General features: G+C 37.0%; 1 protein-coding gene and 1 long non-coding RNA gene across 5 annotated transcripts in view; one reads left to right on the top strand and one right to left on the bottom strand.

Annotated features, from left to right (window-relative positions):
- SALL1 (spalt like transcription factor 1) overlaps positions 1-26,636 on the bottom strand; it is a 206,170-nt gene that overhangs the window by 66,887 nt on the left and 112,647 nt on the right. For 2 of the 4 annotated variants that reach the window (XR_011154495.1, XR_011154498.1), the window contains exon 5: positions 19,046-19,157. The gene's annotated coding sequence lies outside the window, so the exon portion shown is untranslated. Of the gene's footprint in view, positions 1-230; positions 301-18,253; positions 18,373-19,045; positions 19,158-26,636 lie in introns of those variants that run through there. The other 2 variants (XR_011154496.1, XR_011154497.1) reach the window with 2 other exon arrangements.
- On the top strand, positions 7,444-9,428 carry LOC138117081 (uncharacterized). The gene is made up of 3 exons (XR_011154499.1): positions 7,444-7,592; positions 7,995-8,060; positions 9,167-9,428. It is a non-coding gene; the product is annotated as an uncharacterized lncRNA (long non-coding RNA).

The following is a 26,636-nucleotide window of genomic DNA, read 5'->3' as shown; positions in this document are numbered from 1 at the left end:
ACAGTCTATTCCCATAAACTCCTACACAACGTGAGGTCTCGGGAGTACAGGAATAGCAAACCTTCGGGTCAAAATGACCAAATTAACAAAGCAGCAGAAGTCATCAAACTTGTTTTTTGGAGTGATTAATTCAAAGAAAATCCTTATCAATTTCCTGAAAACAGGCAGAGGTGGCTTGTTATTTTATTTCATTTGCTTTGATAGTGGATGTTCTGTAGAAAGGACATTACCATCCATTTTAAACCAGCAGTTGCAGGAACTGAAAGTGTTGCCACTTTGCAGGTTTGAAGAGGTTTGATCCTGAAAAGGAAATAAGAATATAATCCAAATGAGCTGTCAAATTTTAAGTGTTTAACCAAAATGGAAACAAATTTCCAATATCAAATGATTTGATCATGGCCTCCAAAAATAGTAAGGTACACAAATATAAAAAGAATGTCTTGCTGTAACATGTGCTTTCCAGACATATTTCATTTGCAGTTCAGGCTTGTGCCTGAAATAAAAGTATTTAGCTATGCTGAAAACCACCCAGGAATTAAACTGGATGAAAGCATGCTGAGGAAGTTGTTGGAGGTTTAATTACCTTTTCTTTTTTTTCTCTTTAGTGGGAGTTCTGAATTCTGGAGGAGTAAAACTCCAGTCTCTACTGTATTGAAATGATATTTTTTTAGCACTCCAATCATTGTCTCTACTTGACTAAGACATTTCTGTGCTAAAGCAGGTGCATTTACTTTTCAAGTATTATTTTACTAATCAATTGAAAAATTACCTCCATGAATGACAGAAGTGCAGACCTTTGGAGTATTTCATTAAAAGGAGCAAACATTAATTACAAATCCAGCCCAACCTTTGCAGACATAAATTATGGGACGGATCTATTTTCTCCATGCTTAATTGCAGGCAGTGACTAGCTCTTTAAATTATTATCTCCAAGGCATGAATGAAATTAGAATGGATTTGGTGATATTCTCAAGGCTTATTTGTATCTAAATAACTTGGCCATGTACTATCTGGAGATATAAGGAAAATTAGGTGAAACACATTTGAGCCTTTAAACAGTGTTAGCTTACCATGAAAAAAATCAGGAACTGCAAAATGGAATTAGAACCTTAAAGTCTTTGCAGACAGGAAGGTCTAGATGCAGGTTTATCAACAAGATAGTTAATAACATCCAAGTATTTTTCTTCTAATGTAAATTCTCAAAATTTTAGGTGTTTATAACTTTCTGCAGCATTCATGTTTCAGGCAGAATATTCCAGGCAATACCTTTCCTAAAAGGTGATATTTACATTTCAAGAAAAATAAGTACTTTTCTAGTGAAGTAAAACCCCCTTCCTACAGAATTAAGAAGGTTGAAAATTTTGATTTTGTAATAGGCACAGTGCTGACATGTTTATGATCATACCAAAATCTGGCAGGAAAATAGCTGGACTGATTGGTCCACTGAAACAGGCACAGGACAGAAGGTGCAGTTTGCTATGGTGAAGAGTGAGAAATCAATAGAGAATGCAAGGATTATTTTTTAATACAGTAATGAAGACAGAAAGGTATATTTTTTTAAAATGTATATAATGACAGCTACTGCATTGGAAACAGGAAGCCTTCTTCTATAAGAACTCTGTTCTTTATATACTACAGAGGGTGTGAACAAATGAGTCTCAAAAGACTCCATGGGTACTGCCTGACCTGTGTTTTTACTACCCTTCTACCACAAAAGTTAATAATTTGGCATTGCATACTTAAAAAAAAAACAACAGATAATGACTTGCTTGGAGTTCAATTTACTTGTCTCATGATACAATAAATACCAAGCTGAATTCCCACAGTGTTAATCATTACCCTGGGAGAGGGCATTTGCTTAAATGCATTCCTTCAGCTTTGATATGTGTCATGAATACATTGGCAGGTATTTGAACAGCAATTTCAAATATGCTGAAGATGTAAATAAGTTCAAGTTCCCCCCCCACCCCCCCCAAAGGCCAAACTCTTTCCACCTTTTAACTTCTGGATATAAAGTCACCCTCCATCTCTGCTGCAGGAACAGCATCTGAAAGCAGAATAACAGAAGCTCTGCAGTTGGATTTTTTGGCGTACAGAGGAAGCCCAGCTCAGATTCAGAGGGCTTATTTGTGCAAGACACCATGCCAAAAGCAGGGCAGGGTACCTATAAAAGGAACAAACATTCCTCTGATATGGTACTGATTTTTTTTGAAATTTTCTACTTTGACAGACTTCTCAGGCTCATAGCAAAATATTTCTGGCACTGAGTTGAAGACTCTGTAACAACATTGGAGGATTTCTTAGAAAAAAAATATATTCTGCTGTAACATTCGAGATTGGTTCAAAAACTTTGGAAATACCTGGTCCAGCAGAGAGAAGACTTCATGGGCTTCATCATTTTAAGTGTCTTGCTTAGGACAGGGAAGAGTGAGAAAACCTATTTGCTAGGATTTTGGAAGTATTTATGTCCCCTTTCTTCTCCATGGTATTTCATCTTAATTTAAAAGTGAGGAGTTAAAGATTGATATGGAGCTTGGGAAAAGCATTCAAGCAGAGGAGCATGGGGGACAAAGTGAACCCTTTACCCATATGGCTTGAGAAGGCACTGCTTGGCAATATATTTCTGGGAATGATAATATCATAGGTAACCTATTTGCTCTGGAATCTAAACCAGGGCACCACACTTAAACCACCTGCATCTACACTGAAGGTAAATATATTATGAGATTCTCCCCACTTACACAGGCCCAAATGGGATGTATGATTATTCAGAGATCTGGGCAAATTCCTCAGTTTTGATAATATATCAGTCTATTCATTGATCATGTCCTTTCTATCTCTTTAGAAAGAAAAACACCACAAATAATTACTGGCTTTAACACCTTGCAGCTTATATATAGCTTCTCATATAAGGAAGAAACACCTTAAGCACACTGTGAAGCTAACACCAATACAATTTATAAAATGTAGATATGATGGAGCAGAGAAGGTAGGAAATTAGTTGAATGTGAGTTTTAAAAATTAAGACACTTTCTTCATCCAGGCTTATGGAAAACAAACAGAGCTGGTAGAATATATACTTTTAACCAACAGATAATTTTTTCCCTCTGAATACAGAATTGCACACACAACTTTGTTTCAAGTTGCAAAAATTGTGAATGGTAATATTGAGGAATCATGATTTTTATCTAAATATTAACCACTGGTGTATTAATTCCTGTTTTACAGTCTAAATGCAGGCAACTGCTTAGGCAGACATTGATATGCACCGAAACAACATGCATTAATTACATTAATTATGGTGAAGCAAGAATGTGAGCAAAGACGGCTGCGAGTCAGAGCCCAGGTCACAGAGCAGTGCAGCTTCTCTGCCCCAGCGAGGTCACAGCCTTTGCAACCAGGGCTGCAGCAGCTCACAGGGCAGCTGTCCCCCTTGTTAGTGCCCTGTGCTTGTCCCCTCTGTCACACACTGTGGCTTGCACCCTTTAGGGTGCAAGCCACAGTGTGTGACAGAGGGGACAAGCACAGGGCACTAACAAGCAGTTCAAGTGCAGCTCCTCCATCAGGACTACCAGTGGAGCCCATTTGGCTGGAGGAGCCAGGAACATGCCCAGACTCTGGTGCAGACACAGGCTATATCCTGAGCTCACAGAGGGCAGGATCCCAGGGCACATCACTGCCCCTGTAGCCCGGCCCCAGAGCACTCCAACGAGTTCATGTGCCTGGACATGGAGCACTGCTCCCTGTGATCCCAACGGGACTGAGGTGAGGCACGATCTGCTGGGTACCTGGATGTTTTGTGTGCAGAAAGATGACCTGCTATGGACCACCCAGACCCCGGTGTGACCCATGCTGTGAGGGCTGGGAGCTGTGCTGGGGTTCCAGCACATGGCTCCCAGGCATGCTGGTCACCCCCACCCCTCCTGCTCCACGCAGACAGAGTTACAGGCACACTCACAGGGCTGGCCATGGGTACCACACTGGGGGCCACAAAACACAAAGGTTCTAACAGCAAGTTATGTGAAGAGTTCTCACTCTGATTCTTCTCCTTTCTTTCTCCTTCTCATTCCAGTAAACTCCAAAATAATGGGTAATAACATTAATGCTGGCTCCATCCAAATGAATGCACATGGAACAGAGAGATGCATCTGTTTAGTGATTCTGAAGTGAGCTGACTCCTTGCTGTGCCACCAGTTCACCTTGCCTTACTACAACCTAGTTTATTTTTGTGGGGTTTTTGTTGAAATCTGGCATGGGTAACAAATTATTTTTACTATGTCTATTTGAGCTACACCAACTCTTTAAATGCTCACCTCACCTGCAAGCTGTAAACAACCTTGTTGCACATTGTGTAGTCACTGTGGATTGAACTCTTGAAGGATAAAGACACAGAATGGTTTGAATAATAGTTCTTGTTCTGTCCTTCTCTAACAGATGAATATGAATAATAACTTATTTTGGCCAAAACAACCAATTCCAGGTGAATTTATGTCCTTAATGGGAGATCTGCCATGACAAACAAGAAGGGTTTGGTACATTCTAGTCAAAAGTGGAATATCTTAAATCAAAAGTTTCAGTAGCCTTCAATGTTTGTGCTAACCCTTCTATTAAATCTTCATAACAATGTGATAAGCTAGAATTTGTTGTCTTCTACTTTATTAAAAAGAGGGCAACCTCTAGGATAAAATAATATTGAGAAATAAATTTTACCTTGGATTAGTTTCATGTAAATATAAAAACCCCAACTTCTCAGAACTCATGTGAAAAACATAACATAGTTAATATTAAATACAAAGATTATGCAACCTATTACTTTTACAGTTTGTGCTCCTGTGTCCTTGATTTTGTCCCTGTTTTGCTTATGATTAATGAATGACTCACCCTCAGTACCCTCTCATTTATTTCATACCTCATTATGAATCTGAAATGGTCAATTTGTTATTTGAAAACAGCAAAACAAGCATGGAAGTTAAACAGCATTCAGAAATGCAAATGACATTTTTATAAATAAATTGCTATTCTATCACATTTTAATGGTTTACATTTTTAACTGCTTTTGATATAATTTTTAAGAGTGTACTTCACTTAGTCCATAGAATACCAGGTGGAGTTCCTCCACGTGATTTATTTAAACATCAGGAGTGTCAGTGCACTCTATACAGTCACTCACACACAAATCCTACAATGACACCTGGTGTACTTTACAGTTTTCTATTTTGGCTTGTCAAGATCCTATGCTGTAATTCCCCATGGCTTCTCATTTGTTTTGTTTGGAATTATTTTACCAGGGTATGATACTTTATAATGTTTTGTGATTATGCTGTCAACATTCAGGCAGGGACAAAATCGAGGCTAGAAAAAACTTTTGGGTATATTAAGTAAGTTCACAACTATTAAAGCAAAACCCACTAACTCATTTATACTGAAAACAAAGTTTTGTACCAACAGTTCACAGTACTCCTTTTGTTGCTATATCCTTTTTCAGTTTTGATAATTACTTTCATTAACAGAATCTGGTAGTTTCAAAATACTTTCTTGAGCAGAAAAAAAAATTGGCTTGGGTGACATCAATGCTAAATACCATTCTGTGGAGCACTCAGAAGCAGAAACCAAAAAGTCCATCTTTTCTCTGTTTACTGCAGTAAATTCTGACACTGCACATACTTCAGTGTGGGTAATCCAGTCCCTCCAGAAGCCTGTGCAGTCTTCTCATCACTTTGGCAAACCTGTCCACACCAATGAGAGGAGGTTAAAGTTCTGCAACAAAGACTTTACTGTGTAAAGGCACTGCCTCTAAAGCCCCAGTGGCAGCTGTGCCCAGCTCCTCCTGCAGAAGATAAGCTGTCACTGTGCCTTACCTTTTTTGGTTTCTGGCTCATGATGTGCAAGCAGCAGCACCTGCACCTCCTATTTTTGCTCTATTTTATTTGTAGCTGAATTATGGCTGTGAGCTTTATTCAGGCTGGCTGCTGAGGCTGCATGCAACAGAGAGTAGACCAGAATCCATGGATGTTATAAGCAGACAGGTACAAATCAAGCTCAACCAATTGCATATTCCTTATGCTGTACAACATGCATGACTATTTGTATGCCACGTGCAGTAGCTTAGGTATTGTGTCATCATAAAAATAATATAACTGGACATGGTTATTAGCTGCAGGCTGACTTTCAGCTTTGCCTTTCCTAATATTGTAGATTTATGTTTCCCCCCAGCTCATTCAGAACTCTTTGTACAGTGGTTTATTAAAGTATAACTAAACATTGTCCTTGGTGCCCATATATGTTTGGAACAATTCCAAGTCTATGATCTTTTCCTTGAATTTTGTCAACATGTTCACTACAGGTCTTTATTCTTCCTTTTTCAGCAAAAACTCTACAAAGATCATTGTTTTAAATCAATCCTGACTATGATGCACTTTAAGATTAGTGAACATGTTGTTCTTCAAATTAACAAAATCAAATATCCCTCCCAATACTCTGCCCTTATTCCTGCCAAGCTCTGTATTAGTTTCCAGTGTGAATAAAAAAAGATAACAACTTTACACATGGCAAGTGTAAGAGGTAATAATAAAAGGTAAATTTGACATGAGTTATGAGGATGTGCAAAAAGAAAAAAAGTGAAACCTTGCCCCTGAAAACTTCATAAAACTATAATAAAAATGGAGTTTGTGATGGATATCATAGAAACCAGAAAAAACTACACAAAGCAGGTAGAATTTATTACTACAATGTTTGAATATTATCCTCAGCAGAGAAAGATCAAAACCAAAACATGCATAGTGTGGAGAAACTGAAGGTAGGTACTGATGGGTTTACCTCTAAGGATTTAATCTCCATTGCTTTCTATTTAAGCAATGAAAGCTTTTTGTCTCCTTGCCTAACTGGAATGAAAGTCTACTTCTCAAGGCAAATGCTTAGAGATAACTAAAACCAGTCTGAAACTTAACAGGTGTTACTTCTGTTACTTGAAGTGTTCTATTTAAAAACATAATTTATTCTTTTTTATTCTAAAAATACGAAGACATATCTCCAGGAACTCTTCAGTCTTCATTTTGATTCACAAAGATCCATTACTCTATTATGCACACCTTTCATTTACATTGCAGACCACTATTTACTGACACTTACCAGGCACCCAGGGCACCCAAGTAGAATGTGTATCCTACAGACTCAGAGAACAGAACAGTGAAAATATCACTATCATAAACATAAAAATGGAAAACTACAAGAAATGAGAGAAGACCAGATTCTGCCTTAAAGCTCTGTGAGGCAAATTCATCAACAGTGTGACTGCATGTCCAAGCTCAAAATCTGAAAATGTAAATTACACCTTTGGCACTCTCAACTAACAAACACCTGCAGAACTGTGGGAGTTTAACCTTCTGTTCAGATGATTGGCTTCACCTTGCTGCTTTTTGAAGCCTGACTTACAACAGGTGAGGATGCAGAGTAAAATAAAGGTGTTGGGGGAAGGCAAAGCACTTGCTTGTTTAGCACATTTTATGGCTAGGTCAGGGATATAGGACATGGATGTTGAGAGAGGTAATGAGGTAACTGGCAGCAAAGAACTCTGAGCTGGAGCAAATGTGAAGGTAAAACAGAATCGAAATAGTGAACCATCTGCTTTCTAATGAAAACAGCTCCTCTTGTCAGCAACATCCAGAAAAAATGATTTCTTAGTTGGAGTGTATAACCAAGGGAAGTAGCTTTTTTGCTATATGAGGTAATACACCCAAATGATGTATGACTTAGAAAATAGTGTGGGTTAATGATCTTCAGCTGGATCAGGGAGTAAAACAAAGTAATTTCATAATACAGAACATGATGGATTAAATCATGTTAATACTGGGTATATACATTAAAGAAAATGATCTTTCTGGCATACTAAATGGCAAAATAAAAAGCACTTTTAGTAAGCTATATGATTAATTAGTCTGCCCTTTTATTTATGTACCATGATAAAGTAAAATGTACTTCTTCTTGTTACCTCCCAGGCAATTATTCTAAAAGTTATATTGAATACACCAGCTTCATTGTATTGCATCAGTCCATCAGGAACTGTGAGTAGGTCCCTGTCTTTGTTTCAAGTCAGGGGTTTTCTTTTTTTCTCTCCCTTTCCTGTCCTACTTACTAGAGGTTATTGGGGTTTGGTATATTTTTTAACTCACACAAACATGAGATTGAACAGGATACATTCTTATACTGCAATAATATAAACATTGATTTGTCTTAGCACTATTACTTACAGAGAATGCAAAAAAAATTCCTGTGAGTGAAAAGTTATAGCTCATGTGTAATTCAGGCAAATATTTAAATATGAGAATGCAAATGCTTCAGAGTTCGTTCAGATTCTGAGCTGTTTCATTTCCTGCCTTCACAGTTTAACTGTGTATCTTGCAAATTTCTACCACAGGTTCAATCACATCCAGAATCTTTTAGAAATAAGCTGGAAATGCATTTTCAAAGGAGATTTCAAATTAAAATAAAAATCTCAGATTTCAGAAATAATGTTACCTACAGAGGGAGGTATATATAATATACAATATATAATATATATACTATATATAATATATATATAGTATATATTATATATTATATAATTTTTGAGACCTATGTGTCTTCCAGTCTTATTGTACATACTTGTTAGAAATTATGACAATGATGTAAGACACAGAAGTTTCCTCTAGTACCAAATTTATGTGGAAGGAAGAAAAGGCATTATTAGCACTGAATTTTCTTCTTTCTTAGAATCTTAGGAACATGTAGAATCTGACAAAATGCAGGAGTTAAAGAAAAGTCCATTTCAATGATATTTTAAAAGAATATTTAGTAAGCTGGAGTAGGTTTTGTATTCTATTAGGGATTCACATAGTTCTTCAAACTGGATTGCCTTAGACAGATGTACATCATAACCCAGAAAATGCAAAAGAGCAGACTTGGACATTTTCTAATGTTAAATTCAGAATTCAAGTGAGTAGTGTTTTTGACAGAGAGAAACTTGTTCTTATAAGAAGCCCAGCACTTACATGGACTTATGCTGTTATACTGTTCCACAGACCTGCACAGAAAAGTAAATGATTCTAAAACCCTAGGCTAAAGGAAATGACTTTTTTTAAAAGAACCAGCTAAGAATAACTACTTTTTTTTTTTTTTTTTTTTTTGATAGTTGCTAGTGCCAGATATTTGTCTACTACAGCAAGAATTTGGAATTCCTGCATGAAATCCTTGCAATGTTCTAATTCTGGATTATCTCACACAGAGTCCACCTGCTGACACAGAGTCAGTATTTGCTGACTCATCTTTTGTTTGCAACACCACTAAAGCTTTCTTCTGACTTCTGCAGCTTTCTCTGCTGCAACATGAAATCTGTCTTTACTGGGAATTAAGTAAACCGTGGTAAACATAAATCCAAATATTTTCAATATTTATTCCACCTGTGCATTTTGCCTTTATCTGCTATCAAAGGAAGTGCTCTACCATCAAGCTCTACAAAGTCACTTTTGCATTTTAGTGGGTGTGAGTGCAGTGTGAGTGCAGTGAGAGTGTTCTTTCCTTCTGTCCTCTCTAACAATCTCATCACCCTTCAAAGGATCCTGGGCAGTTTTCAGGCCTCTCAGATTTCTGTTTAATGTAGAAAAAGGCACATGAGCTTTCCTCTTGTCAAAAGTATCTTAATTTCATCCTTTTCTATGATCAACACTCCCAAAAATTATTCTGTACTCCTTTTTCAAGTTTTCTTTATTCTAAAGAGGATCATAAAGGCATAACCAGGAAGATTTTTTCATGCTGCTCAGTATCACATCTGTACTACTTTTTTAACAGAGCAGATTTATGATAAATATTTGCTTTATGTCACCAATTCATACCAATATAGTCTATAGCTGTTAATAGTTGTTTATATATTTGTAAGCAGCTTTTCAGCCTAGAACTGCATAGATACTGCCTAGAAATTCCAAACAGATACTGAAGTTCATAGCTAGAAAAAACGTGGACACCTATTTACAACTAGCAAATAAGCCTTAAAACAGATTTTTAAAGGTATGTGAATTAGTTTCTAATAAGACTGTTGTGAGAATACAGGAAACGGGTGACATGTGTCACAGAGAAAGTGTATTGGCACAGCTTCCTCAAAGTGTTGGTCTATACTATCATTACATTTTTGCTACATTTTAAAGTTTGTAGAATATAACACCATGTAGAAGTGTGACCTTAAAATTAGTCTTTGCAAGTGCCTGAGATGAAGGTGAGGGGCTTTAGCAAGCAGCAGGCTTTAAACCTAAAATTACATTAATTTATTTGCTGCAACACAATCAGGTTGATTAGTTATTGCTCAAACTGATTTGTTACACAAAAGAACAATTTTTATATCACAAAAAAATCCCCAAAACCAAAATCCTAGAAAAATAAGAGAAGTGTTAGCGCTCTTGTACTCCAATACTGTTGTCAAGACTCAACTAGAAATGCCAGATATGTATAAAGAGTAGTTTTGTCTCATTAAATGATAACACTAGTGGTTCCTCTTCATCTCCTTAATTCATTTCTTATAGTTTTTCTTGTCACATCCACTTGTTTTATGGCTTACTAACTTGCAAGTTATGGTCATAATTTATGGTCAAAATTGAGTGGTAGCAAATCACAGAATATTTTCATTGATTACCCTAAATTGTCTAATCTCCTGTATGTTTTTAGGACTTGATTGGGTGGTATTTACTGATTGCCTTCATCTAATTTAAAAATCAATCAATAGCAACAATGAGAGGTGGTGGATAAATCGAGTCTAATGCAGCATAACTGCAGCAAATATCAATCAAAGGCTCATTCTCAATCAAATTTGTGGGAACTTTTAATACATAAACCAAAATGTCTAAAAGCCTTACTTCTAGAGCACATCATTTTTAAATTGTACTCTGCAATGTGACATCTTATTGCTCTTATGCTGTCTATTTAGGGCAGTTTTCCACTGCTAAAATGAACATATTTCACTACAATAAAACTGTAACAAACAGGAAAAAAAAAAGTCATCAGCTTTGGTTTAAAGGCACTTTGTTCCATCTTCCTCAATATCATCTGTATATAATAATGGGAATTAACATAACATCAGCTTTTCATATAAACCGTGTGCATTTTCTCTGAGATAAACATTCTAATAAGTGTCTCGATAGGAAATGTGTTTTCTACATTGAGAAATCAATTCACTAAAGTTGTTCCTTACATTGTTCTTTTTTAAAAGCATCTTTAGTTCCTGAAGTTTTGGATAGCAAATGTGAAGGGAGCTGTCTGGAATGCAATATTCTAATTTCTTGACATTATGAGGGCAAGGCACTTCATGCAGCAAAGAAGGACAGAGAGTAAATGCAAGCCTTCCTTTTCCAAGTGATGGCAATACAAACACAAAAGGCTTTTTTATGATCTGTCATAATCAAATATGACATAGAAAAAACACTTAATTTTTTAACTAGGCATGGATCTTCAGTTTATGTTAACTCAAGGTAAGCTTTCTGTAAGCATACAGACGTGAACAGTTACCTAACTGAGGTCCAAACAATGCTGTCATTAACAGCTGGATGAGGAGCTAGTTCTATAGCCTGGAAAAATGAGTCAAAACTGGCCTCTGTTCTTCATCCATACTCAGAAACAGGTATTTAGTGTCAGAACTTGCTCGGTAAATTCTACGTCGATTGCTGAGGAGATTCAGCTTTTATTTTTTGACAACATGGGACATCTGAAGCTACAGACTTGTTAGGCAATAGCAGGTTTTGTCCTGTGACTCCAGGTGTAATAAATAATCAATGAAGGAGAGAAACTTGGAGGTTTGCAGATTCTCTCAGGCCTTGCAGATATTTGATTTTAATTTGAGTCAAGTTATTAATAGGTCAACATGTGAAAAAAAGGTCCAAAAGCTTTGAATGGTTCTGAATTCACTCAGATAAAAATTCCTTTTCAGCATCTAAAGAAAGTACAACTTATATGGCTACAATCCAGCACTGCTACAAACAAAACCACAGATATGTAATGGATTGGGAAAACACCACCACTCTGTAAAACAATGATTCTGTTCTAAGAAATTGTAAAGTATCCTTTGTTGCTAAACACTCTTGAAAAATCTCAGGCCCAAGCAACAGATCACAGCACACGTTACAAATATAAAAGACAACCACCAAAGAGAACCCTACCAGCAGTCCACGGTTCATTAAAATTCTGACATTCTGAGATATCTTCTTGCCAAGGGCCCTCTTACAATGACATCTGTACACTTGTCATTACATTGTGGTTCACATTACTTACATAAACATGCCACAGGGAAACCACGACTGATATAATTTTTGTAAGATTGAAAGGTAGCCATTGTGATCATTAAAACAAACCTGAGAGAGCCTTCCTGATGATGGAACAGATTCAGTTACTTCTTCCTTCTTTGTGGGTCATTAGTTAAAAAGGGGAAGGTGGGGGAGGAGGGAGAGAAGGCCATATACTGCAGGTGTTTTATCCTTTGTAAGGAGACTGCACTGAGACAAATGATTCTAGCTGGCATTTTGTACACACCGGAGATTGCTTATCGATCCAGATCAGAATATTCAGGCTGGCCCCGGGGAAAAGGCAGAGTATTTTCTGAGGGAGTTAATAACCTGGCAGCTGAGCTGTCTTGTCCAATTCACTGAACCTAGGGCTCTAATCAGGCCAGAGTTTTTATTTTGAGAAATCTTGCCATATGTGTCTGCTATCTGCCTTCCACTCTATTGGAACAGTGACAGTGATTGAAATGACAGCCTATAGATAGAGCCTAATCAAATTGTTTATTATCAGCCTAAATCAATATGTATAGATTGTAGAAACATCACTGTCATGACATGAAAAAGTCATACTAATACTACATGCTGCAGGTGTAATTCTAAAATGTAATTTTCCATCCTAAATTATGTCTGAATTTAAAAGAGTAAAAGAAATTAGAATGGTGTATGAGACAGTGAAAAATATACAGGTTTAAACATTTCAATAACATTAAGGATTAATGTTAAAATGCCATGTTGTTCATTGCTTAAATATGTTATCATGTTCCCAGTGAAGAACAGAGCTGTGGGAAAAGAAAAAACAGATAGAAAAGTTGTTTTGCCTTTTGTATAGAAAAGGGAAAATTTCAGAGATCTGTGTAAGCACACACTGCAGCATGAATCAAATTCCAGTGCACCTAAAAGTGAGTTTTGAGGCATTCAGACTACACAGACAAAAATACAGTAACATGAATTCCTTTGGTACAACACAAATATTACTCCCAAGAGCCGACCAAAGAGCTTGGACCATGAAATCCATGTCATGGATGTCATGAAATGATTTGGTCACAAGCTGATTTCATAAAGCCCTCTCTTCTGAAGACTGTTGGACACCCTTTTTGCACAGAAAAGATATCAGTGCATCATATGGAAAGAGTAAAAAGTATTTAATGGTATGTCATAAAACAGATTCTACAAGCTTAATTATCATCTCAAGCAGGATCATTCAAACACAAAACATGAGACGAAGAAGGAATATTCCTGAGGGCCTGGCACTGGATAGGAATCTCTCCGATTTGGGAGAGGACCGGTTTGGCCAGTGAAGCTCACCTGAGTGCATGCATGCAGAATCCTCCTCTAGTGGGACTGACTGAAATGGATAATCCTGGCAAGGCTTGTGGCCCAACAAGAGTCAGCTGTATAGTTCATAACATTGGAAGCTGCTCTACCAGCAGAATTTGTACTACCTAACATGTCCTTGGGAATAATTTATTGCCTTGCTCCTCAAAAAAGAAATTTCAAAACTATTTTAAAGTACTCTGGCAAGGTAAAGAGGCTGTAACCTTAGAGCAAATTATATGTTTTGCCCTGAAGAATGGTGTGAAATAACCTTCTGGTTAATTAATCTTCGCAATGCAAAGATTAATTCAAGCTCTTGTTTGGCTGTCGTTTACATTGTGTGATTATTGGGTTGAGTCAAACATATAACAACTTCTAGCATTACGGCATACATGTTAATAAAAATAATTTTGTATTGTAGGCTGTACTAATTTAAAGAGGGTTTTTTTGTTTTCCTTGGATAAACATACTTTTCTTACCATGAGCATGCAAAGCTCTCCAAATAGCAATTATCTTTGGCTGAATGAATCTAGGAATTTTCCTATTACATCCAAAATCAGAATTTCTTGATTGCCATTCTAAAAAATAATGGTACTTATTCAGCAGAAAACGTTAGCATATAAATCTAAGTACATGCTAAAGTCCCTCCTGAGTCAGGAAAGAAGTTAAGCAGATGCATGGCCTTAAGTTTTAAATTACTTCAGTAGGACTTTCTCATCTTAAATTTTGAATGTACTTGAAGTGTACTTACAGCTAAGCACAGAATATGAATACAGGTGGTTCAGTTTGGCCCACAGCTGGCACAAAACCAAAATTTAACATTACTTTTAAAGCGTTTTGACTGAAATCCAGCGAAGTACTTATGTCTACACACAGTGCTGATTTAACTGTCTCAGTTTATAGTTACACTGGTGCAATTTCCTAGCATGGACACAGTTCTGCTGCTATTTGTCTTGGCATAACTTCGCAAGACACTTTTACAGAACTGAATGGCTCTTAAAGCCGAGAAAGCTGGGGCAAACCTGCAAGGCAACCAAACCTGAGTTAGCTGCAAACACAAGTCTGATGGGACGTGAGAAGTGAGAAATTTGCCTGTTGAAATGGTCATCTTCAAAACCTTCCACAGATCAGTGGTGGCATTTCCCAGCACACTTCTGCCAATGTGGCTGTTCATATGTGAGTTCATTTCACAAACAGTAGCTCCTTCCAGAAGGTGTGGATGAAATGCCTGGATTATACCTTGTACACTGTAAGATCCATTGAGCTGGATATGCTCTAATTGTTGGGTGGAAACATGGAAACCTGCTTTAGGTTCTGTATGGTATGCAGTGAAATCCCTCTCACAGGCTGATTCTGCTGAGAATCCATTATATTTTCTTTATCATTATTTTGCTTTTTGTTAAAACTTATTGCAGGCCAAATGATTCAAGATAAAAGAAAGTACTATTTTTCTCCTTTCCAAAACATCTTCAAGGAAGAGTTTCACCACAAATAAGGGTGGTAAAAATGAAGAAATAATGACCTTATTATTTATTATTTGCAATGCAGAATGGTGATCAACACTGTCACCATTATCCAACTTTCCAATACTTGTGTCTCAGTTACGGATACCACATATTAATGAGAAATATACCTAATAACTTAGTTCTACCTTGGGAAAGGATTGTTTCTAGGACCCTCCTATAAAACTAGTGAAATTCTTATTTATACCCCACTTAGTGTTTTAGATAGACCATTTCTCTAGATCCATTCATTTTCTTTTTGGTTAATTCTGTTATGGGCTGATTTGCTTTGTCTTTGCACTAAATGGGATGTAAAACTAAGTGCTACTGATACAATTTCTATGGCTTTATTTGTTGCTTTTTTCCACCTTGCTTTGTATAGAGAGCAGATGTATTAAGAGAAGATGCACAGCATACTAAATTCTTACCTCATTCGAAGAACATAGTGCTTCCAAATTAAATAGTTTAAGATGCAAGAAAGGACAGTGTTAAGAGCACAAGTGTAAACCTTAACCTGTCCTCTACCTCACAAACATTCCACCAGTCAGACCATTGCCATCTTTCATTAAATGCATCACCAGCTATCAGCATAGGACGTATCAAATGAATGAACATTAACCCCTAAATACTTGTTCTCGTATTTGAAACTACAAATAAAAATTAAAAAGTCCATTTAATATTTTCAGTGATCTCTAGTACACCTTAAGTAATTCCTCTAATTTTAACCACAATATAATAGTGACAAAATTAAGAACAGAAGTTTAGACTCTAGCAATCCACTTTCACTTTTCATGGACACCATAAAGAATTTAAATGCTTCTCCTTTTCTCATATGAACCATACTCTAAGATTAAGCAGATTTCTCCACTACCAACAAATTAAGCCCTATTTGTTTCTTTTCAATTGCATTCCATCCAGTACCATCACAGCAAAGCCTTACTTGGGCTCAGGCTCAGAAACTCTGCAACCTAAACATCAAAACTAAAAAAACTACTATTCAAATAGGAAGGGAAAATATGGCATGATACAGCCCCATGTCCCACAAAACCTCTACACATAGTACTGCTTCACTTCAGATGCACAAATAATTGACGAACTGTACAGATCAGACCTGCAAACATGGTGTACCTCCCAAACTGTACTTCAAACCTCATTACATTTAATAGTTCTGTACCAAAATGCCAAGTAATTCAAAAAATTCTGGCCAGGTTATGTACTTAAAAAAAAAACAAAACGAAACCTACTGAAACACAGGAACGTGGAAAAGTATAATACTAGAAAGTTCTAAATTCAAACTACACTCCAGGAGCATAAAGGGGGATTAATGAGGAGCTGCAATGGTGAACTTCCAGAAGAAAGAGTTTAAGAAGTGAAATTCATTTCAGCAGTGTCCTCGTGCTGTGAAGCTTAATTGTAGCACCTTGACTTCATCAACTGGAAGAACTTTTGCTGTTCTGCTTGCAGACAGGGTGGCAACCATCCTGCATAGCCTGCATTCCCACTCTGGGAGGAGATATGTGTAGCAAAGATTACATGTGACTCCCTGGGCAGCCCAGATAGAGGTGTGGCTAGCTAATCCTGCTCTGTTTAAACACAAGGTGACATGATGGTAGTGACCATGCTGACCTTAAGATAGATGTACAGAAGTGTACATCAGTCCAACATTAGTAGAAGGCAGACAGGCAGGAAGGAAGGAAAAGAGAGATTTCTGAAATACTTTGTGAAGCTTACCTTGATAAGGAGAAATCCAGGGATTTTGTCCACACACAGAAAATTGTCTAAATTGGCTGGAAAAACTCATTGACCCAGTCAGATTGTGTGAAGCTTGTGATCAAATACAGCCCCAGGCTCTCCTGCATCTTGCTCAGAACACATGGCTCAATGAAAAAACCCACTATTTTATTGTGATAAACACTGCAATAGAATGATGTTTGCACTGGCATGTGTGAGTTGCTCCTCTTTAGGTGGCTTGGGAACATTATATTCAAGGAATTTTAGGTGTAAATTTACAAGCACAACATGCAAAGAATTTTAAGGTTTCATTGTTTAATTACTTTAAGTCGAACAATGAAAACATCAATGCTACAACAATACAAATTAATCAAACAACAAAAAGTAAAGCAATTAAAGCTGAGCAGTGAGACTGATGAATTCACAGGTACTTCTGCAATGCATATTCAAGAGCCTGAGTAATTAGGTGTAACTGTAGAAAGACTGTTAAATGTCCTTTATTGTAGATCTAAGAAATCTATTTCACTGAGAAATCAAGTACATTGTTTTTGTGGATCACTTTGGACAGCTAGAAAAATGAGGGAGGGTTCTGTAATTTAGAGCATGGAATGGGAGAGGGAAGTCTCCTGAATCTTATGACTTCCTACGTAGCTTGAGGCAATGACTTCCCACTGGTGAAAAAGTTTGACAATCCTTCTGTGTGCTTACCTGGGCTAGGAGGATATGTATGTTAAGAATGCTTAGACAGAGCACAGAAATGAATAGCAGTATGACTCCAAGTATACAACTACAGAACTCACCCTAACACCAGAGTTTCATGTAATCAAAGCTAGCACTTACCTCAACTCTCTGCTATTGTAAATATCTGTGTTTCCAAAAATCCTGCATATGCTCCCTTGACATTTTTAGGTTGAAATTTGTATTTCTAGTCACTAGAAATTCTCAGATGGTCTCATCTGTGGAAACCCATCTGAGGCTGTACTTGGTTCTGCAAAGTTCTGAGTATTGTCAGTGCTGATTCTGTGTGAGAGGCTCAGAAATTCTGCAGAACCTCTGAATATGAGACAAAGGTTAAGTTTGACCTTGTGAAGTCAGTCCCCTCCAGAGAGTGTTTCAGATCTTCTAGTTCAGGTCTGCATTCGGAACTGCTTCCCCAACCCTCCTTGCTCCTTTTCTGTGTTGACTGTAGCAAAGTCAGTATCATTAAACATAAATTACTCTTTTTGAATACTCCAGGTCACTTCCAAAAGTTGACATCTAAATTCATCATCCTAGTACAACTTACAGGATGAAGATTGAACTATAAAATTTGATCTGATGAAATTTTATTCCTTAAGTCATGATAACTTGCTTTTTTTAAAATCCAGACTCTGGTTTAGCTTTGGCAGTACATAAATTCTGGATTAGCCAAAATAATTGCAAATAAATAGTTTATTAATCAGAGTATTACTCCCATGACTTAATGAGCCCACAGCAATTCTCAAATCAGTAGTCTATAACTGTAGTATGTATCTCCAACTCTCTGGTAGAATCTAGGTAAACCAGCACATAACACATCACATAGAAGAGAGAGAATATGGTGAAGATTTTATATAGCTTCATTTTGCAAATACTTTCATAATTTTATATTTTCTTATTTTAAGGTGACAAAGACAAATCTATAGAGACTGATATATCACAGTACTTGAACCATATTGAACAATTTTTGTTGGAATTCTTTGTAATATATATAGGCAGTGATAACAACAACATGAGATTAGCTCCAACACTGAGCATATAAGCAAGACTGTGTAATTATCCTGTGAATCCAAATAACATTAAAAAAATGAGAAAAAGCTCCCTTGTCTGCCATGACAATAGTATAATAAATTATTCGTCTGGCATAGCAACAGAATGAAGGAAAAGAGTACAGAACATCAGCTTGAATCAAAACAACTGATGAGGCAACCTATTTAAGGTGAGATAATTCCTCATGTCTCTGAAAATATCCAGTGGTCATCCTCCCTCAGGCTTTGTTTCCATGCAATGATTGCAATTGTTTTCAGATAGAGATGGAACCATGTCTGCTCTCACCCTGACCTGGTGCTCACAACTTGGTTTTAAAAATATTTTGCTCAATAAAGCACAGTAAGCAAAGCTGCTTACTCTGTCCAAAACATTCATTCTATCAGGGTTTCATAAAGAAAAGTTACATAAGATCCTTACCTGAATGCATGTGGATTTGACTGTAACTTTCTCTCAGGCCCTCAAAGGTGTCATTGTATGGAGAAAGATCAGCATCATTTATCCTCTTGTCACTCTCAAACTGCCAGTGAGCCTGTGAAATGAGGAACATGCCACATAATTAGAAAATTATCCACTGCCAACTTTATTATCCTATGCTTTTCTAAAAAGAACAAAAGGTGTGCCACACTGACAGCACTTCGCAGGCAATACAAGAAAATCTCAAGAGTTTCCAGCAATCTTCAACATGAATAACAAACAGGAGATAGTTTATAATATGGTAGGTAAAGCTAAGGCCTTTAAGGAACACAAAACCTATGTACTTAGTGTACAGCACTAGCAGGGAAAATCATAGTAGAATAGTTGTTTCTTAGCCTGAACACTTTTCTCTTTAGGCTGAAGGTTCCAATCCCATGAACTAAGGCTTCAATCTTCACAGAAAGTCGTATTTCTGTAACAATCATATTAACACAAGGAGACTTTTGCCTCCAGACTCCCATTGTTAGATTACTCTTTATATTAGACTGTCACAGAAAAGGCTTTTTTTTTTTTTTTTACGAAGTAAAACACCTGAAAGATTATCAGCAGAAATTACAGGAATACAGAAGAAAGTCCACAGGATCACACTTAGGGAAAAAGGCATCAATATTTTGTAAAAAAATCTTGAATGGGAAAAGAGGATTCTTCATATGAAAGCTGAACAGGGCTCACAGTTCACGGATTTCTTTTCTGCTTGAAATACTCAGGTTATTAACATTAAGTTTGGCTTCTGTACCTCTTGGAGGAATGTCAGTGTTATACAGGTGCCAGTTCACCACACTGAGAAAGTTACTCTGATGACTTTGTGTTCCAGACCACAAGTCAGCAAGGCCCAAATACTCTGCAGTGCTGCTCCCAAGAGTGCAGTGCAGCACTGTGAGAACCACTGGAGATAGCAGTGGAAGGTGCATCCCTTGCCAGTCCCTGTCACAGAGCACGAGGTAATGCTGAGACTGATGCCACATTTTCTGAAAACGGTGTCAGAAATGAAGGTATTGTTTCCATCTCAAATACAATTCAAGAATTAGACAATGGAACTCATACTGCTGTCAAAAAAAAAATTTGGCTGAAGGTTAGGAAAACTCCTGGTGAGAACATTGTAAAGGGAACTGAAAATATATGTCTGCAAGTGAGAAGGAAAATTTCTATTCTTACTCCACAATTATGTGTAGAAAACACATCACAGAGTTGTACCTCAGCTAATGCTCTATGAACTGTGACAATCTTGTAGTGCATTCACCCAGGTTTTTTGTAGTTGCATCACTAAGGAAGTATTCGCTGTATCTGCAGATGGCTGCAAACATTGGATCAGAGACCCAGCAAATTATTCATCACACTTCTAACAGGCTGGTAAAAGGCCTGTTCAAAGAGCTGAATGACTCAATAATAACTATTTGCTGTTAAATTCACCTTACCATCCTCTTTTTATTTACAGTTATGTAAGGTTTACCTCGATCAAGTAAATTAAAGGGTTACCTGCTTTCTACTAGCACTGTTAAATGTTTCAGAAAGTACCCAAATCACAGGAGTTTTATAATGCCATGGCAGTTAACACATTCTCCAATACAGTGATTTCCTTTACACACCAGGGCATAATGGCTCAGCTGTAGAGCTTGAATTTGAACTGAAGAATTTTACTTTCCAACCTTTTTTTTCATTTTCCCTGTGGATGCCAAGCTGCTTGGCTTGCCAGGCCACATCCTACATCTGCAACAAAAGTGGGAAATGCGTGTAGTGCTCAAATTCCACGCTCCTAGTCTGGAAACCACTCAGTTACACAGCGTAAGATGTTTTCTTGGTGCTCAGGTACTGAAAGGGAAGTTCCATTCTTGAATTCCTCTCTTCCTCTCCTGGCCTGTTGTCTGATGCAGTCACTTGCAATGTGTCTGTGGCCCTGGCACACTTTTTACTGGAAGTCAAATTTCACAAGTTCCAAATCTTTCTAAACCTTTACCTTTTTTTATGTCTGCTAATCAAATAGGGAGGGCTATTGTGGAGTACATGTCCCACATCACAATGAGAAAATTAATTTCACTCTGTTCTTAGAAATATTTAACTACTATGGGGGAGAATAACATCAAAAGTCACTGTGAATTGTATGATTCTGAAAGGGAAATTAGATAAAAAAGAACTCGAAATAAAAAAATTAAAAATCCTTCCATCTAGCACTAACATATTCAAGGAGAACAATAATGTGCATTCTTAACCAAACTTAATAGAGATTCTCTTTGCAGTATATTCCATACACACATTCACACCGTGTTTCTTAAAAATAAACAAGTGAGAAGTAAAAAATACAGCTGCTAAAGGAAGGTTATTTATGCCCAAACTGTACTGGAGAAATTAGTCAAGGGCAATTCATGCATGTGAAAATATGATTTCTAACACTGCCAAGGTCGATAAGACCTTAGGGAGTAAATGCTGACCACATAAATCAAAGATGCCTAGAGGCAGTTTTGAAGATGAGTGGCGAGGCTTTAATAGTTTTAAAAAGCCTGTTAATAGTCCAAATGAATCAGCAATGATACAAGAAGAGCAAATAACTTGTTTATGAAAGGAACAAACCATGCTTGATGTCCTTCTGTGGACTGGATTGCCCAAACCCAGAATCATACAATTCTCTCCTGCATTTCAGAAGTGAGGATCTGATTATTCCTCAAAACTGAAAAATGAATAAAGATGCACCAATCTAAATGAATCCAAACTGCCAAATTAGTTTGCTTACAAAAATATTTTAAGAAAAAGACAACTTCAGTGATTAAACTACTTTATGGGAACATTTCCTGTTTTGCCAAGATGTTTAGAGAGAAATGCATTTTATCTGAAAATGCATACTGGATAGCAAGCTTTTCTGTTGTTTCAGTTTGCTTGGTTTTGGTTTTTTTTTTTTTTTTTTTTTTTTTTTTTTTTTGACAATTTCCCCATAGTATGTGAACAAAAAGCAAATAACTTTTTTTCCCTTCTAAAACATAAAATTGACAACTTTTCATTTTAAGCCCAGCCACTGAACTAAAGAGTACTTCTGCCTAGCTGGCTCCCCACACTCCTTTGGTTGCCACTGTACTATCTAAACATCTCCTGTTTCAGGTTGCCTTTCCAAAACACTGTGTAAGTTAGAGCATGCTCCTTTCCCACACAGCTCAGATATCTGGGATACATATCTAGTGTGATACATGAAGATATCTGAAATCAAAGAGAACTTTAAAACAGTCTTTTAAAGGAACTCAGTTTGCACTATTAAAAATAGCTTGAATTACTAACAGGATGAATTTGTGTCTGAGTCAGACCCTTCTAAACCTTAAACAAAGATGAATTCAGAATAGACCTGGCAATTAGAACTCACTGTGTATTTATTCATTTGTATTAATAATTAATAGTAGGTTTTTGAATGTTCCTGTGTTGTACCATTATCTCATATTTTAGAAAATACGATCCATGGCAGCATCCTGATTTTACTACTAAAGATATTTAAACCATTTTTATGTTGTTTCTGTGTGGGTAAACTGTTATGTTACCACAGCCCCTTTCAGCATGAACTCTTCACTCTCTCATGCTCCTATTAACAAATTCCACGACTATTCCAAACTATTCCTCTTCTCTTCCTGGACACTGCTGTTTAACATCTCTGCCACCTTGATATCAGAAAAAAAAAGGTTGACCAGACATGCAGATTCCTCTGGTTAAGGGATAATTAATCTGGTACATCCAAAACTTCAGCATGAGCAAGCAGCATAAATCAGAATAGTGAGACCACAAGGATGCTGTGGAGGCAAATGAAAGTAGATATTTATGGATCAGTTGAATACAGGCAGAAGAATGTAACCTGAAGTCTTGCAGCCAATTGAAATTTCTTGTCAAAGTGTGAAGGAGGAAAAGAAGGAAGGCAAAGAGGGAAACCATCAGCCAAACATGCAAAACTGCTGCTTTCTACGTCACACAGTTATGACTTCAGGCAGAAACTGGGTAGATGATTGTGTATATTTGAGAAGCAGCAGGACAAGTCTCATTGCTAATCTTTATGTCAGAGACACTAGTGTTTCTGCATCAATACTTCCTATCTTTTTGGCCTTTTAAATTTTTTTCATTCATTTCCTCTATTCCTTAGTCTCAGAACCATTCTGGAGCCAGAGTGTGGAGAGCTTGATTCAAATTTCCAAAGAGTAAAAGAATATTTGATCTCACAAGAGCATAATTTGATCAGCAAGGGTGGCAGTGATCAAAAACTAAGTGTCATAGTTCCCTAGGTTTTTTTCCTGCATAGATGTGCACTGATTCCTATTTGTATAAGACAATGAATTGAAAGAGGAGGTTTTCAGAGTCCTCTCACTCTGGAGGTGGTGAGTGTTGGGTAAACTGCACGCAAAATACAGAAAGAAAATACAATAAGACCTCATTATGTTTATTGCAGTCACTGGTTATCCTGGTAAATACCTCACTGAAGAACATCTGGAAAGCCCACAGTCACAGCTGCCCAAGAACTCTTGTGCTGTTTCCTCATGTAAAATTTCTACCTTTCTCTTTTCCCCACTACAGAGAGAGAAAAGAAGCTAAAACATGAGTCCTCCTCCTTGAGATGAGTTGGTAAAGATCAAACAGTACTTGCATGAAGTTTCCAGTGACATTTTGCCAGAGGACAAAGGGCTGTACGGGCCAAGAAAAACCAGAAGCTCTACAAGTGTAGGAGGACTGTGTTTGTTGGCTGAGTTTGAGAATAAATTGAAGTCAAACTAAAGAGCCAACGGCAGCTGTTTCTCAACTTTTACTTTTTTTTTTAAATCCCAGCACAGCATGCAAATAATTTGTTATGGACTTGAACCGGAGAAGCCAAGTATATAATGTATTGTGAAACTGAAATCCAAAAATATAATATTTCAGGTTAGGAGACCTGTAGCTGGTAAGCCCAAACCACTATTTGCATTCAATTTTCTGGCTTGGTCACAAGCGCTCTTGCTTCCTGATATATTTAACTAAAATATGCAGCTATTGCCTCACATCCACCTTCTTTGGCTTTTTCCAATGCCTATGAACATGTGCACAATGTTTTAGATCACCACCAGACTTCAGTACCAGCAATATCAGTTTCTGGGTTGGTTTTTTTTGTTGTTTAATAGAGTGCAATGAAGATTTCTGTCTGTGGATGCATCTGGAGGTTGTTGGAACACTTTGACTCATATTCCCAACATATTCTCATAAAACTGATCAGCTGCTCAAAGACAAAACCACCACTGCTCCCTCCCTGCACACACCATTTTGGGAGATAGAGTGAAGTAAAAATGATATAAAAATAATATATAACTTATTAAGAGGAAGAGGACCACACTTTCTTGAGCCACTCTTTAGCTCTAAGGGAAAGCACAACAGCCAACTCCCAAACTCTTTCCTGATCTCTCACATCCACAGTTTTGCTAGGTTTTCCCACAGAGCATGCAAGGAACAATTGCTCTCCATGTATCCATTGGAAGCTCATACAGGGCATCTTCTTAGGAGAGATTTTTAATCTGGCATAAATTCCTTGGTATGGTAACACTGCCCCATCTTCCAAATGGCTGGGAAAATTCACATTATCTTTGATGAGCATTAAACAAAGTGCAGATTGCCCAAAGAAACAGGCAGAAATACAGGTATTTTCAAAGAATATTTATTGCTATGGTAGCTGATCTGAAGTGCTTCATAGTCACTTTAGGCCAAGTTCAGGATTTACACAAGGAGAAAGAACAAGAAAAAGTGTAATACCCTGTATGTTGTTTTCCTTTTTTTTTTTTGGACCAAAGTGTCATAAAATATTGTATTTTATAGGTAGGAGTAATAAAACTAAAGCAGCATGGCCAATTAAAATGTTCATTATTTTAAGAGATAAAAGCAGATCAATTATGATGTTTCAACCCATCTATGGTAATTTATATTATCTGAGAATCTGTCCCTAAATATTAAAACAGCAGCCTTGACACTTCCTTCCCCCCTCCCAATTCTCGACTTTAAAGACACTTTGCAGTTCCACAGCACAGAGTAAGAGAAACTCTACTTTATGCTGCTCCTGGGTGATAGCACAGCTATCATCTGCACCAAAATAACTGCAAAATTGTGAGGGTTTTTTAAAAGATAGAGAGAAGAATAACAACCTAACTATAAGCACAATGGCAATTTTAGCTAAGTAAAATACAATTACACCAGCTAGAATTTCTTTTGGACATGATTAGTAACAAACGTTCCTTGTCCTATGAAAATGTGCCAGGAAATTTTAATTGACTGCAAGCATCCAAGGCTGCCATTAAACACATCATCTGAAAGATTAATGTTTTTGGCCCACACTTAACTACCATGTAACCTGCTTTATGGTTTACAAGATGGAATGACTTTGTTTTACATGACAGTTATTGGGCCTAATTCTGCTCACGATTATGCCAATGAAAATTTTGGAGCAAGTCCATTAAAGTCAATGGCTCTATAAAATAAGAGTAAAATTAGACTCAGGCCCACCATGCAATTTAATAATAACTATTATTACAAGTTAGGCCAGATTCTGCTTTTCCAATTGTTAACAAGTGGAACCAAGCACTAGATATCCCATTCTTCTATGATAAAAGGTGCCTGCATTAAGACTTGGCCCTTCCATAGAGACCCAGGCTCACAAACCTTCTCTGACATTGACACAATGTGATGAGACCACTGCAGGCATGAACATTCCCTGGCATTTTGGAAGGACCCCATTGTGAAAACGCAGGAGAAAAGTGAGGAATTCAGAAGGTGATTTTTTATTATAACAACATTTACTTGCAAATCAATTCAGAACTACGGATTCTCTTTTTTAACATCAAAAGTTTGAGTCACTGTTGTTCTACAACCAGTAATTTCAATATATACTCAATTTGGAGGTTTTTGAACAAAAGTAGATATTATTCACCAACTGTGCTGTACAAATTGAGACCAGCATTAGGTCACTGCACAAGCCATTATACTTAGCACAGCTCTGGGCCAGAGACAGTGGGAGAAGACAGGAAGTAGAAAGGGAATAAGATGCTGTATCAAAATAGACACAGGGATTTGTTCCCCTCCTTAAGAAATGAGGGGAATTATTACTTTCTTGGGAAAATCACATTCTGAAAAAAGACCAAGTGACTCTCGTCCTCTCTCTTCTGTTTCTGGTGTTACATTACCACATTGTAATTGCTCATTGCTTGAGTTTTTAAATTATAAACTGTTGCTAACCAGCAGCTTTACAAGGACCACATGTAAATGAAAAGCTTCCTTCCCAAGTCCACTGACAACCAGCTGACTTGAAATAGTAAGTTTCTACCTATTACAGTACATGTACAGGTTGATAGCCTTCAAATGATTCCATTTATGTTAGAAATGGTAAAGTGCTATTCTATTATTTCATTGAAAATAAAATGTATTGAGACATTTCATGCTGTTTTCCATCTTCCTTCTTTCTTAATGTTACTTTAACTGATTTGTGCTATCTAACAACTAAAAGTTAACCAAAATAATTGTTGTACATTACATCCATTGCATTAAAGATGATCTGTGCTTATAA

The sequence above is a fragment of the Aphelocoma coerulescens genome, chromosome 11 (assembly GCF_041296385.1).
Source record: "Aphelocoma coerulescens isolate FSJ_1873_10779 chromosome 11, UR_Acoe_1.0, whole genome shotgun sequence".
Lineage (NCBI taxonomy): Eukaryota > Metazoa > Chordata > Aves > Passeriformes > Corvidae > Aphelocoma > Aphelocoma coerulescens.
This window is presented reverse-complemented; position numbering and strand designations above follow the sequence as displayed.